At 33.2% G+C, this 18,605-nt stretch overlaps 3 pseudogenes; 1 reads left to right on the plus strand and 2 right to left on the minus strand.

Annotated features, from left to right (window-relative positions):
• Positions 1 to 1,003: 1,003 nt before the first annotated feature.
• LOC120143516 lies at positions 1,004 to 2,508 on the minus strand (annotated as a pseudogene).
• A 3,508-nt stretch (positions 2,509 to 6,016) lies between these two features.
• LOC120143597 lies at positions 6,017 to 6,561 on the minus strand (annotated as a pseudogene).
• Positions 6,562 to 16,124: 9,563 nt separating this feature from the next.
• LOC120143487 lies at positions 16,125 to 18,575 on the plus strand (annotated as a pseudogene).
• Positions 18,576 to 18,605: the final 30 nt, after the last annotated feature.

Raw genomic sequence — 18,605 nt, forward strand, 5'->3', positions numbered from 1 at the left:
AAATCAAACATGATAAATAAAGAATATAAATTAAATGTTGAAATTTTATTTAAGTACAAATGAAAGATATATTAAGTGAACTAATGAAATTTAAGGTTTTTTTTAATAATTTAAAAAATGGACTTCTTAATTTCAAGTGTTGGATGTTGTTGTCAAAAAAATAATGTGGTAATAAGTAGTCAATAGAAGGACCAAATGTAATTTTACCCAAGTATCCCCTTAGATTATGTCGAATTTTCTTTAGAACATCCATCATTTGATGTTTCGAAAAAGCTATCTCTCATTTTGTTTGCAAAAACCTTAGCTTGAGTCTTTAGCATGTGATTCTTGTGATTGTGCAAAATATACTAAGATATCGCCATCTTATTAATGATTAAATTTATTAATTTTTAATTAAAATTAAGATCAAATAGAAGGATGTACAAGTATTGAGATCAAATGGGGTAATACAAGAATCTTTAATTTCCATTCAACAACTCCGTTAACGATAGATGGATTAAATTATTTTAATAATTAATGATCTAATTGATAAAATGTATAGTTTAATGACCAAAATAGAATCACTTCAATAGCTTGGTGACGTACAAAGTAATTTACCCAGTCTATCAATGATTTGAAGAATATTGATTTTATATATATATTTGATAAATCTTAAATTTAATATTAATTTTACTTAGAGGGAAGGGGAAAGAGTGACACTAGGGAAGGAATGACAGTACTCCTAGTAGGGTTAGAACTTATGATGTAAGGGAGTAAAAGGAAATAAAGATAAATAATTTGACCAACCGTCAAATGTATTTATTCACTATTTATTATATTTTTAAGTATTTTTTGTGGTATTATGTAGTATATGTTATGTTCTTTATTCAAATAAATTGATACACACCACCTAAAAACCCTTTACCACTGGAATCAACAAGATGTATTGAGTTTTTAGGTTACCTTATTTGCGTATCTAAATAACATGATAATGATGGATAAATCCCGAATTTCAGTACAGGAGAGGGACTAAGACCATAAAAGAAGTGGAGAAAATAGTGGTAGCATCTAAGAGGTTGCAGCTGCTGCAATGAATTCCTCCCTCCGGGACTTGAAATGAATCAACATTTGATCAGGGTCGGGAAGGTTGTCCTTGATCAATGGGACTTGCTTGAAGTTTTCAGCCCATTGGTGCAACCGAGGGAACCTTTCAAGTCGTAGAAGTTCAACACCGGCTGCTTCAGCCAACACATCGAGCCAACAAGCGATCCATCCATAGGCTAAGTCGGTTAATCCGAGCTCTTCACCCCAAAGAATTTCTTATCTCCCAGACCATGCTCTTGTATAGTTTGCAGCACCTCCTCAGCTTCTTTTGTTGCCTCGGCTTGCTCGTCTCCAACAGTATGAAAGAACTTGTAAAATATAGGAGCCTTTCACCATTGAAAACCAAAATTTAGATGGCCCAAATGAGTTCTTAAAAGGCTTAATGAAATACAAGTGTGTAAATTATATCATTTATTCATTTTAAGTGTTTAAAATAAGTATTTAAAATATTTTCATTTGAAGTATGTGTCTAACATTTCTCTGTCACTTTTAAAATATCTACAACTGTTATCTAATATGTGTCGTATTTATATTTTTTGAAATTTTTCTCTAGAAAAACTTTAATTATCTAAAATTATAAAAAAAACACACACACACTCAAATCTCTAAAGAATTCTTAACTCTAATTTCATCCCTCCTTGCTGGTCACCGTTGTTGATGCCTTTACCATCTCCTTGTCGTGGATCACTTCATCAACACATTGTCGTCATCCTTAATCTAATTTAGGGTTTGAGAAAAAAAACTATAGTTCGTTGCTCTTAAGGAAGAAAAGGATTTGATGTCGCCTTAGTTGTCATCCTACTTGACCATCAAGGCAGTGACATTGGTGAAAGCAGCGACGTAGGTGGTTTTGACTGGTCGGCACCATTGATGACACTCGACAATGGTAGAGAAATAGAAATTAGGTATTTTATAATTTTAGGTTTTTTTTAAATACATAATTTTAAGTTTTATTTTTAAAATAAAAATTTTCAAAAAGATATAAACTATATATTAGATAACCGTTTTTTTTAACAGCCATGATAGATCAAGACAGAAAAAAGTATCGTTGAAATATTAAACACTTATTTTGAACTAAAAAAAATTAAATACCAGAAGTGAGAAATAGTAGAATTGGCCTTATCTTCTCCGAACTTGATCCAGAAGCGAGCCACGGCCCTTTGATGAGGATGTTGAGGAAGCAAAGGGTTTTGGGGCCAAATCTCATCGATGTATTCCAGTATAACAACGGATTCTGCTATGGGTTTCCCACCATGAACCAGCACTGGGATCTTCTTGTGGATTGGATTATAGCTAAGCAGCAATTCGCTCTTGTTCAAAACATCCTCTTCTATATACTCAAATTCAATCCCCTTGTATTTAAGACCCCATAAAACTCTGTAACTAAATGGACTGTTCCAATTCCAGCAACTTCACTTCCTCCATTTTCTGAAAGATTTCAAGATTTACTGCAATTCCAGTGCCAGGACCTTTTATGGCAGAATACTTTCTTGCCCCAATTCTAAAGTCAAAAGTTTCCTGCTTTTTTTTTCACTTGGACTAATTGAATACAATATTATTTATTGTCTATCGTGAAATGGTCAACGGTTTGATCTTGTCAATTTTTAAAAAACAATGCAGATGAAAATACTAACAACTATCTATGCAGTTTGGTATATAGATAATAATCCAAAAAAAATTAAATTTCAGAATGAGTACATGTCTATCTTCAAGAAGTTATCGATCTGCCCTAGAATACATGTATGATACAATACAAACATATCAACACGATAATTCTTAAAGTAAGAATACGATACGGTAGGATATGGAATAAAAATTATTTTGTTTATTTTATTATATAATATTTAATATAGATATTAATGCCTCTCATTATTAACTTAGCTATAATTTTTTTGATACAATTACCTATTCTGATCTAACAAACATTTAATTAGGTTAAAGAACCTAACTAATTAAAACCCAATTACCATTTACATTCAAGGGCTTTAATTATTTTCAGGCCCAATGTGCGGTATTCCTGCACAAGCTACAGAACAGATTTTAAGATTTGATTTAATTAAGGATAAACTACATTAGTAGTTCCCGAAGTTTAGAAGTTATCTAATTTAAGTCATTAAACTATTAAAAGTGTCATATCACCCTTAAAATTTTAAATTATTTTCTTAAAGGAAAAAAATAGATCGTTAAATTATCAGGTTTACTCAAACTTTTAAGAAAAAATAATGTGACCCTTGAACTTATTTTTCACATAATATGACCCTTAAATCAAAGAAAAAATCAATCGAATTTTTTGACCAACGAAAACTATCGTTGACCATTAGAGATGGCAAGGGGTCAAGTTAGGTCAATTTTTTTTACCAATTTGACCCAAAATATATATCATCCATCCAAACTCACTCTGACCTAAATAATATAATATAATCTACTCGATTTGACATGATCTGATATTAATAAAACTTAATTTGAAATATATATAAATAAAAAATATGATAATAATTATCGTTAAATTTATAAAAATTACTATATTTTTCCTGAGTTTGAGGCTTTTCACCCTCTACCTAAACCTAATATATTTTTATATATAAATTCTAAATAGAGGAATAAATTCTAAACGTAGGACAAAAATAGACAAATGTAGCGCTAAAATTCCTGACTATTGCATGGTAACATGTTCATCTCAAAGTATTTTTCCTTTTCCTTTTCAATATTTTTCTATGGAGCTTCCCTCGTTACTTATATAGAGTTTTTTTTTTAAAAAAAATTTGATCTTTCAACTCTCTCACTAGAAAACAACCATCTTTTCTAACTCAACTCCTAGAGTTACTGTGGTCGTCATCTATGTTTATCTAGCATCACCTTCCACCAACGAGACTGTAAAATATTTGCAACACTTTGTGTTGATTTGTGAACCATTTTTTGTTTAGAGAAACATAAACTCACTGCTTATGTTAGAAGATTAACTGTAATTAGTTAATCATTAGATAATTCGTTAAGTTCGGTAATAATTAGTTATGGGTTTGGGGACATGATTCAGGGTTTTTCTTAAGCAAAAGATGGGTTCACAAATGAACATAAATATTTTGATTTACGTTCCTATATTGCAGACTGCTATCTTTAACTCTGTTGTGCAATTCCAGTGCCAGGACCTTTTATGGCAGAATACTTTCTTGCCCCAATTCTAAAGTCAAAAGTTTCCTGCTTTTTTTTCACTTGGACTAATTGAATACAATATTATTTATTGTCTATCGTGAAAATGGTCAACGGTTTGATCTTGTCAATTTTTAAAAACAATGCAGATGAAAATACTAACAACTATCTATGCAGTTTGGTATATATATAAATAATCCAAAAAAAAATTAAATTTCAGAATGAGTACATGTCTATCTTCAAGAAGTTATCGATCTGCCCTAGAATACATGTATGACATACAAACATATCAACACGATAATTCTTAAAAGTAAGAATACGATACGGTAGGATATGGAAATAAAATTATTTGTTTATTTTATTATATAATATTTAATATAGAATATTAATGCCTCTCATTATTAACTTAGCTATAATTTTTTTGATACAATTACCTATATCTGATCTAACAAAACATTTAATTAGGTTAAAGAACCTAACTAATTAAAACCCAATTACCATTTACATTCAACATGGGCTTTAAGTATTATTTTCAGGCCCAATGTGCGGTATTCCTGCACAAGCTACAGAACAGATTTAAGATTTGATTTAATTAGGATAACTACATTAGTAGTTCCCGAAGTTTAGAAGTTATCTAATTTAAGTCATTAAACTATTAAAAGTGTCAATATCACCCTTAAAATTTTAATTATTTTCTTAAAGGAAAAAAATAGATCGTTAAATTATCAAGGTTTACTCAAACTTTTAAAAAAAATAATGTGACCCTTGAACTTATTTTTCACATAATATGACCCTTAAATCGAAGAAAAAATCAATCGAATTTTTGACCAACGAAAACTATCGTTGACCATTAGAGATGGCAAGGGGTCAAGTTAGGTCAATTTTTTTTACCAATTTGACCCAAAATATATATCATCCATCCAAACTCACTCTGACCTAATAATATATATATATAATCTACTCGATTTGACATGATCTGATATTAAAAAAACTTAATTTGAAATATATAAATAAAAAAATATGATAATAATTATCGTTAAATTTATATAAAAATTACTATATTTTTCCTGAGTTTGAGGCTTTTCACCCTCTACCTAAACCTAATATAATTTTTATATATAAATTCTAAATAGAGGAATAAATTCTAAACGTAGGACAAAAATAATAGACAAATGTAGCGCTAAAATTCCTGACTATTGCATGGTAACATGTTCATCTCAAAGTATTTTTCCTTTTCCTTTTCAATATTTTCTATTGGAGCTTCCCTCGTTACTTATATAGAGGAAGTTTTTTTTTTAAAAAAAATTTGATCTTTCAACTCTCTCACTAGAAAACAACCATCTTTTCTAACAACTCCTAGAGTTACTGTGGTCGTCATCTATGTTGTATCTAGCATCACCCTTCCACCAACGAGACTGTAAATATTTGCAACACTTTGTGTTGATTTGTGAACCATTTTTTGTTTTAGAGAAACATAAACTCACTGCTTATGTTAGAAGATTAACTGTAATTAGTTAATCAATTAGATAATTCGTTAAGTTCGGTAATAATTAGTTATGGGTTTGGGGACATGATTCAGGGTTTTTCTTAAGCAAAAGATGGGTTCACAAATGAACATAAATATTTTGATTTACGTTCCTATATTGCAGACTGCTATTCTTAACTCTGTTGAAGTTATAATATTTTTAAAAGACAAGTAATTTATGTCTAAATATAATTACAACCTTTTATTTTCATAATAATTTGAGTACAAGTACAATTTATTCAAGCTCAGTAACACTCTGAGCCTTTAAAGTTTGCTAGTAATGTTAATATTACGCACTTTAGATGGTTTGGGGGAAGAATCTTTGGGAGCGACAATGGTGAGGACACCGTGTTCCACTTGGGCCTTGATCTGGTCAACCTTCACATTTTCCGGCAATTCAATTTCCCGAGAAAATTCAGCCCTCCCCGTACCTCTCTCCGCAACATGCCAAACAGTATCTTTGGCTTGGTTGTCCTCTTTATTCCCTCTCCTTTTATTTGCATAATGTTTCCGTCTTGTACCTGCACTTTTATGTCCCTCTATTGTATCCTATATATTACAAATCACCAAATCAAACAATAATTTCAGTTTTAGACTTTGAATTTTGGTGGAGGAAATTGCTAAAAACCACCTAAAAGAACAGAGATAAATAAGATTAAAAGAGGAAATGAAACTGGGACGTTGATCTTGAAGATGTGAGCAGTTGGGGATTTGAGCCAATCCATGAGGGCCGTTGATCCACCATTCACGGAAGATCGGGGGCTCAAAAGAGGCGTCTGAAAGGGTGGCCAATATACCGTCAGCCATTAACTGTGTTGCCTAAGCTCATGACTGTCGAATGGAGGGGAAGGTAATAGGGTTGAGTTATAAATACCAAAGTGTTGAAAGGATGCATATTAGAGTATATCAACTTCAGCTTGTAATATTTATAGCTTATATTGATTAGTTATCAGCTTGTAGTTAGTTAGTGATTTGTTAGCAGTTGTATTTTGGTTAGTTAGTTAACTTTATAGTTGTATATAAACTAGTCTTGTAATCCTTCTCAATGCAAGAAAGTATTATTCATTATAGCTTCTTCGATCGTTATATGGTATCAGAAGTTTGTTTCTCTTCTCGCACGCTTCATCATGGTTGAGTCATTGAATGATAGTTTCGACAATGGGGCAAATCCCTATTACTTGCATCAGTCTGACAATCCTGGCATGATATTGGTTAGTCAGTTGCTTTCCAATGATATTTTTCACAGCTGAAAAAGGTCAATGATGTTTGCCTTATCTGCAAGAACAAGCTTGGATTTGTTGGTTCAATTAAAGCTCATGATCCTTCTATGGTAAACCAGTTCAACGCCTGGACAAGAGCCAATAATTTGGTCAATTCTTGGCTTCTCAATTCAGTCTCCAAAGACATAACTGCAAATTTGTTGTATCACACAACTGCTGCTGAGATATGGAAAGATTTGGTTGATCGTTTCCAGCAAGCAAATGGACCACGTTTATTTCACTTAAAGAAACGATTATGCGAGCTCGTGCAAGATAAATTGTCTGTAAGCAATTACTATACTCAGTTAAAATTGTTTGGGATGAACTGTTTTCAATTCGACAGTTATGCAGTTATCTCCAATAGAATTGTGGAGGGTGCAACACATGCTTGCTGAACAGTAGCAAGAACAGTAATTCAATTCTTAATGGGGTTAAATGAGTCTTATGCTTATATAAGGGACAAATTCTTTTAATGGATCCTCTTTCTCCATTTCAAAAGTTTCTCTTTGATTGTTCAAGAAGAAAATCAACGAAATATAATCTTCTCATCCTATTTCCAAGCCAACCTTTGCTGTTAAGTCTCATCCTGGTACTAATGCTCGCAAAAATAGACCCTTGTGCAACCATTGTAACCTCCTTGGTCATACAAAAGACATGTGTTACAAACTGATATGTTATCCACCTGGTTACAATTCCAAGAATTGGTCCTCTTTCGACTTCTTCTCGTGGTAAGAGTTCTCAAGCCATTCATACCAACTCTATTGTATCTCAGCAAAGCTCTTCTACTGTTACTGAAGCTTTTACTCCTGAGCAATGTCAGCAATGATTGCCATGCTCACTTCCCAGTTACAATTCGCATCATCCTTGGATATTCTTGCTACTTCGATCAATACTGCCATGCAAGGTAAGATTATATCACACTAATGCTTCTGGTGTTGGAATATCTGACTATTGATTTTGGACTCGGGAGCTTCAAGACATATATGTCATTCAAGAAACAATTTTGAATCATTACTTACTATAACTAGCTGCTCAGTCACCTTACCTAATGGATCCATCATCCAGTCAGTTTTGCAGGCACAATTTGATTTTCATCTGATTTTGTTTTCATGATGTGTTGTTTCCAGAATTTCAATTCAATTTGCTTTCAGTCAGTGCATTGCTGAAATTCTCTGACCTTAGTGTGATGTTTTATAAAAATGAACTGCCTAATTCAGGACCTTCATCGAGTGTTGGGAAGGGTGAGCTGGTTCAGGACTTTACTTGCTGCAGATGTCTTTATTTAGATCTAATATTTCTTGTAATAATGTGTAACGGTTTATTTAGATTGGCATAACATATTGGGCCATCATAGTCTCCATGTCATGCATCTTCTCAAGGATGTTTTGCTTTTAAAAAATGTAAGATGAAAGAATCTTGTCAAGTTTGTCCTTGGCCAAGCAATAAAGGTTGTCATTTCCAGTCTCTTCTTCTTATATACACGATTGTTTGAGTTAGTTCATTGTGATATTGGGGGACCTTACAAGCACAAAACATATTCTGTACAGGCTTCATTTCTAACCTTGGTTGATGATTTCTGAGATCTACCTGGTTTTATTTCCTGCAGCATAATCTAATGTCAACATCATTATACCTGCCTTTATATCAATGGTTAAGAAACAATTCGAAATTGACATAAAATCATTCAGGTCTGATAATGCTCCTGAGTTAAAATTCACTGAATTGTTCACTAACTTGGGTATAATGCATCAGTTTTCATGCGTGGAAACACCCCAACAAAACTCTATCGTTGAAAGAAAACATCAACATGTTGGCTATGCTCGTGTTTTGTATTTCCAGTCAAAGGTGCCAATCAAATTTTGGGGTGGATTGCTTACTTACTGCAACATATCTAATCAATAGACTTCCATCACCTGCCTTGAGCAACAAATCCCCTTATGAAGTTTTAATGGTCATATACTAGAGTTACAACAGGATTCGAGCCTTTGGTTGCCTTTGCTTTGTTTCCACTTTGAAGTCTCAACGGGACATATTTCAGCTCGAGCTTTACTGGGTATTTTTTGGATATCCTCAAGGTGTAAGGGATATCGCGTTTATGTGTTACAAAGTCATAAGATTGTTATTTCTAGAAACGTGGTATTTCTATGAAGGGTTATTTCTTTTTCGAAATGCAAGATTGTCTGACAATTCTGTTGACATTTTTCAGGACTTTTGTCTGCCAAAGGTTGTAAATAACGTTCAATACTCCACACGTGCATGAATTCAACAAATTCCTCTTGAATATGCTGACTTGATGGTGGAGCTTATATTGGCTCTAATAGCTCAACTGGTGATGCTCCCTTGGGCTCTACTGATTCAAATAACAATGTTTTTCTTAGCATACTGAATCACGTGAATATTTCTTTAGAACCTACTGCCTCGACTGATGAGATTTCAACACCAGTCGACGTTCCTCCGCACCATTCAGAAACCTTCCTACCTTCAGCACTATTATTGCAATAATGCTTCCTCAAAATGTCTATATCCATCAAAAATTTTGTTTATTCTTCAAAACTTTCCACCGAGTATGGGCATTCGTTGCAAATATCTCGATGTTGCGAGCCCTCTTATTACCATCAAGTTGTTAAGTTTTCAACTTGAAAAAATGCTATGAGTGATGAACTTCGAGCCATGGAAGAACTTGGAACATGTACCATTGTTCCATTACCTACTGGAATCGATTGTCCGGTGTAAAGCAGACTGGTTTGCTAAGGGCTTCACACAAGTTGAAGGCATTGACTACATGGACCATTTTCACCTGTTACAAAATGACCTCATTTCGATTATTCTTTCCCTTGCAGCAACACGCAACTGGCACTTGTTGCAATTAGATGTAACAATGCCTTTCTAAATGACACATTAGATGAGGAAGTTTCATGAAACTACCTCTTGGATACAAGTCTGAGCTCAATCATCTAACATGGTTTGCAAGTTTCACAAATCCATTTACGGTCTGAAGCAAGTATCCAGACAATGGTTCATTGCATTCTCGAACGTTGTTATTCAACTTGGCTTTCAACAATCTCCATTTGAATCTTCTTTGTTCACAAAGGGTTGTGGCAGTGGATTCATTGCTCTTCTCGTCTATGTAGATGACATCGTTTTGGCCGGGGAAGATCTACAAGCTCTCCATAAAATACAAGCATGTTAAAAGGCATTTCAAACTAAAGGAGTTGGGGCCCCTGCGTTATTTCCTAGGATTTGAAATTGCTAGAATAGCTCTGGAATCATCATATCCCAGAGGAAATATGCATTACAGTTACTAGCAGATACATGATATTGGGTACTAAGCCAGCCGAATCACCAATGTTTTTATCCTCGAAGTTGAGTGCAAATGAAGGAGAATTACTTCCTGATTCCCAGGAGTCGTCGATTGATAGGCGTTTGTTGTACTTGACTAATACTAGGCCATATTGTTCATATTGTACATTGCTGAGCCAATTTGTGCTCATCTCCTCGCCGCCTCATAAGATTGCCTTAAAGCATCTTTCTGACATATATTAAAAGTCCTCCTGGTCTTGGTTTGTTTTCTAGGTCAATCCACTAACACTTGAGCATATTTGTTTACTCAAACTATAGTTCCTTCCCGATACAACGCTCTACAACAGTTTTATGCCTTTTTTTTGTAATAATTGGTATCCTGGAAATCAAAGAAACAAGCTGTCGTTAGCCGATCTTCATGCGAGGCTGAATATCGAGCTATGACCATGGCTACATGTGAATTAGTTTGGCTCGTTTCTTTGTCTCTTCATTTATGGATGTTGCATTTGCAAGATTATATTGCGATAATCAGGCTGCAATCAACCTTGCAACTAATCAAGTATTTCATGAAAGAACAAAGCATATAGAAGTGATTGTCATTTTGTACGAGACAAGGTCATTGCCAAGTGGGTCTCTTTAACATACATGCACCATTCAGCTTGAGGGTATTAGAGTATATCAACTTCAGCTTGTAATCTTTATAGCTTATAGTTGATTAGTTAGCTTGTAGTTAGTTTGTTTTGTTATCAGTTAGTTAGCTGATTTGTTAGCAGTTGTATTTTGGTTAGTTCATTAATTTTATAGTTGTATATAAACCAGTCTTGTAATCATTCTTCAATGCAAGAAACATTATTCATTTACAGCTTCTTCGATCGTTATATGCACGAAGACTCGAGAATATCCAGAATGTTCTCGTGCCTTGGGCTTCTTTTTTATTCTTTTGAATAAGGATTCAATGATGTCGATGACATATATAAAAAATAGCTCAAATGATTCTGGAATTAAATTTATCATATCTTAATCAATATGTATACGTTTAGTTCAGATGATCATCAATTTTTTAAATTAAAAGACAAGTTTAAAACATATAATAATGATTATATTTTTTCCTTTTTATGGGAATATTTTTAATTTTATATGTTCCAATTTACGCTCGCATTTTCTAACATCTTATGGCATTTTACCTAAAAATCACCCTGACAAAATTAATTATCTGTCAGACACTGTTTCAGAAAATTTTACCGATCTAGCACCTTTTCTGACAAGTCGCAAATGATGATTCACGCCTTTCGCTAACGTGGCGCCATCAGGTAAGGTGCGAATGATGAATCGAGTCAAAAAATTGAGTTATTCTCTCTCATATTTTACTCACTTCTTTCAATTTTTTTAATTTACTCTTTAACTTTTGAATTACTCATGTTTTGATCACTTTGATTTATTTTATTATTATTTTGTATGATGTGGTTTTTTATTATTAATATAAAATAAATAGAAGGTGGTCGGATGCTATCGCTGACCGTCGTGGAAGGTGATTGTTCGATCTCAAATTTTATGGGTCGCTTCATCTCGACACCCTAAGTCTGTATCAATCCTCCATTTTGTCGAAACTTGCTTTATGTCCACGGATTGGAGATCGAAAGTAGTTAAGCATAAACATTTCAGTCGAAATTCATTGGTTTGGGACATTTTCTGGTGAAACAACCATCAGATGGCCTTAGGGGTCGAGACGAACCGACCCATGAAATATAGGACCGACCGACCACCATCTACGACGGTCGATGGCTGAGGTGAATTCCGACAATCTTATGTTTTTTATATTTTTAATTATTTTATATTAAATAATAATAAAAAGCCATGTCATATAAAATAATAATAAAATAAAGTGATCAAAACAAGAGTAATTTAAAAGTTCAGTGAGTAAATTAAAATAATTAAAAGTACAGTGAGTAAAATAGTAGATAGAGTATAATCAGTAAGGAATGGTGTATTTTACCCTAAAACTATAGATAATTTTATTTAAACTCTTTGAAAAAGTTTATTTTAAATATATTTAGATTTTTAATATTATTTTAAAATTTAAATTTTAATATATGTCTTAATTCAACAATATAAAGCTTATGGAATTTTTTCTTTTTTTTTTATTATCTTGATTTGATCATTATAATAAGATAAATATTTTCTAATTATTAAATTTATAATTTTTATCAAATTTGACTTTTAATTTTAAAAGCGAAATAAAAAATGTCTGTGATTAATAAATTTTACTTTTCTATAATTAATGTCAACAATTAGGGGGTGAGTGTTTCGATCTAGTTGAATCGAGTCAAAAATTTTTAAGTTATTCGAGTTGACGAGTCCTATTTTACAACTCAATCTTGATTTGAACTTTTATGGAGTCAAGTTGAGTTTTATAAATTCAAGTCAATCGAATTGGGTCGAGTTATTTGAATTTCTGTTTAAATTTAATTGTGAATATTTTAAATTATGATAGTATTTGCTTCAAATTTAAATGATTTTCTATAACCATATACAACATATATATATTTTAATATTCTTTTCATATGTCATATACATGTATCATATCGAGTTGAAAGACTCAACTCAAACTTGAAAACCAATCTACTAATTATTAAAAAAATTGAGTTATTCGAGTTACTATTTGAATTGTATTTTATAACTCAATTTGAACTTGAATTTTTTTTCGAGTTGAGTTTTTTTCGAGTTGAGTCGAGATTTACTCATCCCTATCAACAATTAATAATAAAAATGTAGTTAATCTGTAAAATTTTCAATAAAAAAATATAAACATCAATATTTTACAATTAAAATTTCTATTTTATTTTATTTCTGAAAAAAAATTAAAGTATAGAGATGTGTAACATATTCAAACCTTTTAAATATTAAAACAAAGATTTCTGCAAATTTATACTTTTGGTATTTTTTTATATATTCTACAAATCAACTAACCTAAGTTTAAGTTCAGTAATAAATGATAACATATCCTAGAATTAAATGTGATATATCTGAAATTCAAGAGCTCTCATCGATTCATAATCTACATCATGCATATGGGTAAGAGGGTGATACGTCAAGGATCGTCATTCGTTAAAACGTGGTTATCAACGCCAGAGGAACTTCATGGCATGATTGAATCCCATAAAACTTAAACCGTAATAGAGTCTACAGCTTAGTCATGAACATTAGTGCGAAAGTTTAGCAAATGCGACACGAAAGCCAGTAATAATCAAAACTACTAATAAAACATTACAACTTTAAATTGACAAAAGGCTTTGTACTATTAGTTATTACTAAAATCTAAAATAAATCAAGAATCTGCGTAATAATTAGCGTATATTTGCAAGGGTCCTTTAAGATTTTATGCAGTTACTTTTTGGACAAGCTCATTGGCCATTACTATGTTTCCATCATGCTGAACAAAGTGTCAATATAATACATGCATTACTATTAAAATGAGTTTAATTTTATTTTGTCTTTCTTCTGCACTCGCAAAGTGTTCTTAAAACCTGACTCAAGTTTTTAAGAAATTCTGTCCGCAATAAATATTTAATTTTATGAAAATTGATTTCAGCAAACAGAGGACCTCCCAATTCGATTCTTTTATATATTCTTCTTTTTTCACCATTAGTTTTCCAAATTTCATCATTTATTGGAATGTAATTTCTTAAGCTTAAATGTGCACTGTTGAGGTCTCACTAATTTCTCGTGCTTTTCTATATTTTTTTTGAAAGATTGAGTTTTCCTTGAGGTTTAGATAGAGATAACCTTCTATTGAACCAAAAAAGAAAATTTATATAAATTAAATATTTATATCGATCAAATTAATTTAAATTTACTTGAGTTGAGTTAAATAAAATGAAACTTCAAGGAATGGAGAGGTATGGAATAAGTGGAAAAGAATATATCTCTCGATATTCGTAAAAACACACATTTTTAAGTTAACTAATTGTATATGATTTATTGATATATTAATTCAGATCGGGATACGCAGATGCGATAGCAACAATTCTAATCCAATTTGTTTCATTGTCAAACGTCAAGATTCAAACCTCTAATTTTGTTTAAAGAATCTAGTGTTTCATCCTACTACACCAACTAGCCGTTGGTATAAAAACACACATTTGGCATAATAAAAATAGTTTTAAAGAATAATGGAAGGTTTTAAAGTAATATTCCAATAAAAAATTACTGAATTCACTTCTTGAAACATTTTGAGTTTAATTAAAAATTACTTTGACAAGGATTAAATATTAGTCGGAAGACATTCATTCATTCATTGCATGAGAATGCAAAGGTCAAAGATTATCATACAAGAGAATGCGAAGAAAAGATTGATGAAAATAATGATTAATAAAATTTGATTACATGATATTATTTTATTAAGTCTCTTAATTATTAAAAGTTATAAAATGGTATGTTAATTATAGGATGTTGTTTTGTTGAGTATTTGACGGTTAAAAAGTTACAAAATGATCACTCGACTATTCATATGTTTCAAACTATTCCTTTTCCGTTAAAATATTGACGATCATCTGAACATGACGTTAACCTATTGATTATGATATGGTAAAATATGATTTCATAACCATTTGAGTTGTATTTTGTGGATTGAGTCTCCGTTTATATTATGTCATTGAGTATACTGTCCAACTAATGCTTGAAAGCAACGGAGGTGTTAATAAAAATCATTAAAACATGATTTTATTGTATCTCAAGTCAACATGTTAACGTTCAGCTCATACAACCATCAAAATTTTAGCGGAAGAGAACGAATTTAAAATTAATGAATAATTAGGTGACCATTTTAAAACTTTTAATAGTTAAATGACTTAATAACATAATATTCTGTAATCGAGAAACCATTATGTAGTCAACATAACATTTAACACCATAAAAAGCTACTTTCTCTTTTCCTTTCTTTTATAAATTGGATTTATTTCTAAAAGAATTATTGAAGGTCCATTAAATAAAAAAGGGAAAAAAGATTCAATTACTTGTATAACGTTGAAAAGAAACATATACCATTCATTCTACATTATTCCGCAATAAATTTTTTAAAACCTTTTAACCCCACCATCATTGAATATATATATATCAATGTTTAGAATTTACATTTTATTGTGGGGTTTAAGAGTAAATTCTGAAAAGTTTCCTTATTTCTGGTTTCTCATTCTCATGCACTTATTTAAGCTTTATTGAAAAGGGATCGAATCATTATACCTAGAGTTATATGTATAATTAATACGTAAAATATATCTTTGAAATCTTGTTGAGATCGTAATTTACTCTCAAAGTATTTTTTTAGGTATATTAGTCCACTGCAAAAATTACTAGTATTAACTCCTACTTATACCATGCTTTTGCTATGTGTCCGCAAGCAATCATATAAAGGCTCACCTACTTGGGCACTTGCATCAAGAGCAATGCACTCTCAACAATTTGAATGATGAAAAAGGAAGAAGACATAAACAATTGGACGAAACCAAACTACATCTAGAAAAAAGGACATTTAGTGGTGTCCAGCCTTCTGCATTGGAAACCTTCCCTTCTGTCTTAAAGACTGCAAAAATGAAGATTAAATGTATGTTACTGTAGTTTTGTTTCTGAGCTTCAGGTGTACCTCCTCCTTCCCTAATCTAATGTATGGTCGTTTCCATTTTTTTTTGTTATGATGCAGTCTTTGATTAAGTAGGAAAAAAGTATTATTTTAATGGTGGTGGAATCATGACCGTTTGTTTATTCATATTCAAATACCTCTCAAGTCTCAACTTTCCCAAAAGAAAACCCTTCTTTCCTCGTTGAAAACTCCACTAAACAACATTGATCTTTGCACCTTCTTCTTTGGGCTCTCCGTGGCACTTTCATGGAGTTCTTCAAACTTACTCTCTTTGCATTTTCGTATTCTCTCCTTTTCTTGACCAAAGGCCTATCTTCAACACACAATGGTTCATTAGCTTCTTCTTCTTCTTCTTCTTCTTCTTCTTCACCTGATGTTGTGTTCTATTGGGAAAGATCAAAGCTTCAATGCAAGGTAACACTGATAACTTACTGTTATCTTCATGGAACTCTTCGGTTCCACTTTGCCAATGGAGAGGGCTTAAATGGGTCTTCTCCAATGGGACTCCTCTTTCTTGCAGTGACCTTTCTTCACCACAATGGACTAACCTCTCTCTTTCCAAGGAAACATCTTTACACCTTGTTTCACTTCAGCTCCCTCTGCTAACCTTACTGGTTCTTTGCCTAGGGAGCTTGGGGGGTTCTCTATGCTTCAAAGCCTTTACCTTAACTTCAACTCACTGAGGGGACTATCCCTCTTGAGCTTGGTTACAGCTCGTCATTATCTGATGTTGATTTGAGTGACAACTTGCTCACTGGGGCTTTAGGTCCATCAATCTGGAACTTGTGTGATAGACTTGTTTCTCTTAAGATTCATGGTAATTCACTATCTGGGTCTATCCCTGAACCAGCATTACCAAATCCCACCTGTAAGAATCTCAAGTCCCTTGATTTGGGTAACAACAAGTTTTTAGGGGTTTTCCCAGAGTTTATAACTAGGTTTCAAGCTCTTAAAGAGCTTGATCTTCGGGTAACATGCTTTCTGGTCAAATTCCACATAGTTTAGCCACTTTAAGCCTTGAAAAATTGGACCTTTCCCACAATAACTTCACTGGAATGTTACCTGTTTTTGCTCAAAGAAAGTTTGGTCCGGAGGCTTTTGAAGGTAACAATCCAGGGCTATGTGGATTGCCTTTAAATAGTTGTAGTGGCAGGTCACAACTGAGTCCAGGGGCAATTGCTGGCATCGTGATCGGTCTAATGACCGGAGTAGTACTCTTAGCATCATTGTTCATTGGCTATATGCAAAACAGGAAGAGGAGCACCGGTGGAGATAGTGAAGAGGACCTGGAGGAAGGCGAGGAAGATGAAGACGGTGTCGGCATCGGGGGAGTTAAGGCCGAGAGCAAGCTTATTTATTCCAAGGCGGTGAGCATTTGACGTTAGAAGATGTACTGAATGCACTGGTCAAGTCATGGAGAAAACAAATTATGGGACTGTTTATAAGGCAAGCTTGCTGATGGTGGAAATATAGCTTTGAGGTTGCTGAGCGAAGGCAGTTGCAAGGACCGGAGTTCGTGTCTGCCGGTTATAAGGCAGCTCGGAAAGGTTAGACATGAGAATTTGGTTCCACTGAGAGCTTCTATCAAGGGAAGAGAGGGAGAAGCTTCTTATTTATGACTATCTGCCAAATAGAAGCCTGCATGACTTTTTACATGGTATGCATATGTTAAGCTTTGTTTGAGGTTTCAAAATATTTATGTCATTAATATCGATATAAATGTATCTGTAAAATGTTGAATTAAATTGTGCCATCACTAGATGAATTCATTGGTAATCGATCGCAAATTCAACGAATTCTTAGTGTACGTTTGTGATTAAATGCAGAATCAAGAGCAGGAAAGCCAGTTCTGAACTGGGCTCGGCGGCACAGATTGCATTGGGCATAGCCAAAGGATTAGCACATCTTCATACAGGTATTGAGACGCCGATCACCCATGGGAATGTTCGGTCAAAAAATGTGCTGGTAGATGACTTCTTTGTGGCTAGGCTGACTGAGTATGGACTCGACAAGCTAATGATCCCGGCTGTAGCTGATGAAATGGTGGCCATTGCAAAGACAGAAGGTTACAAGGCACCAGAACTTCAAAGCATGAAGAAATGCAACACCAGAACAGATGTTTATGCATTTGGGATACTGTTATTGGAGATTTTGATCGGCAAGAAGCCCGGGAAAAATGGGAGAGGCCACGATGCTGGGATTTGCCTTCAATTGTTAAAGCAGCAGTTTTGGAAGAGACAACAATGGAGGTTTTCGACGTAGAAGTGTTGAAAGGTATCCGGAGTCCAATGGAAGATGGATTAGTTCAGGCACTAAGCTTGCAATGGGATGCTGTGCCCCTGTAGCTTCGGTGAGACCCTCCATGGATGAGGTTGTGAAGCAGCTGGAAGAAAACAGACCAAGGAACAGATCAGCTCTATATAGCCCCACAGAAACAAGGAGTGAGTTGACACCCCATTCTGAGCTTTGTTCATCAAATTATCACCTTTGATTTGCCTTACTGGTATTAATATCTTCTTGTCTAGCAGGAAGTGGTAGTGAATGATTAATGATCTAATGTTTCATGACAAAGCTTATACTTGATCTCCTAAAGGCTCTTTGTGGATTCTTCTTTTAGTCCGAAATTCGAAACCGGCGAGTGATGCAGGGCTTGGCT

The sequence above is a fragment of the Hibiscus syriacus genome, unplaced genomic scaffold (assembly GCF_006381635.1).
Source record: "Hibiscus syriacus cultivar Baekdansim isolate YM2019G1 unplaced genomic scaffold, ASM638163v2 tig00110858_pilon, whole genome shotgun sequence".
Lineage (NCBI taxonomy): Eukaryota > Viridiplantae > Streptophyta > Magnoliopsida > Malvales > Malvaceae > Hibiscus > Hibiscus syriacus.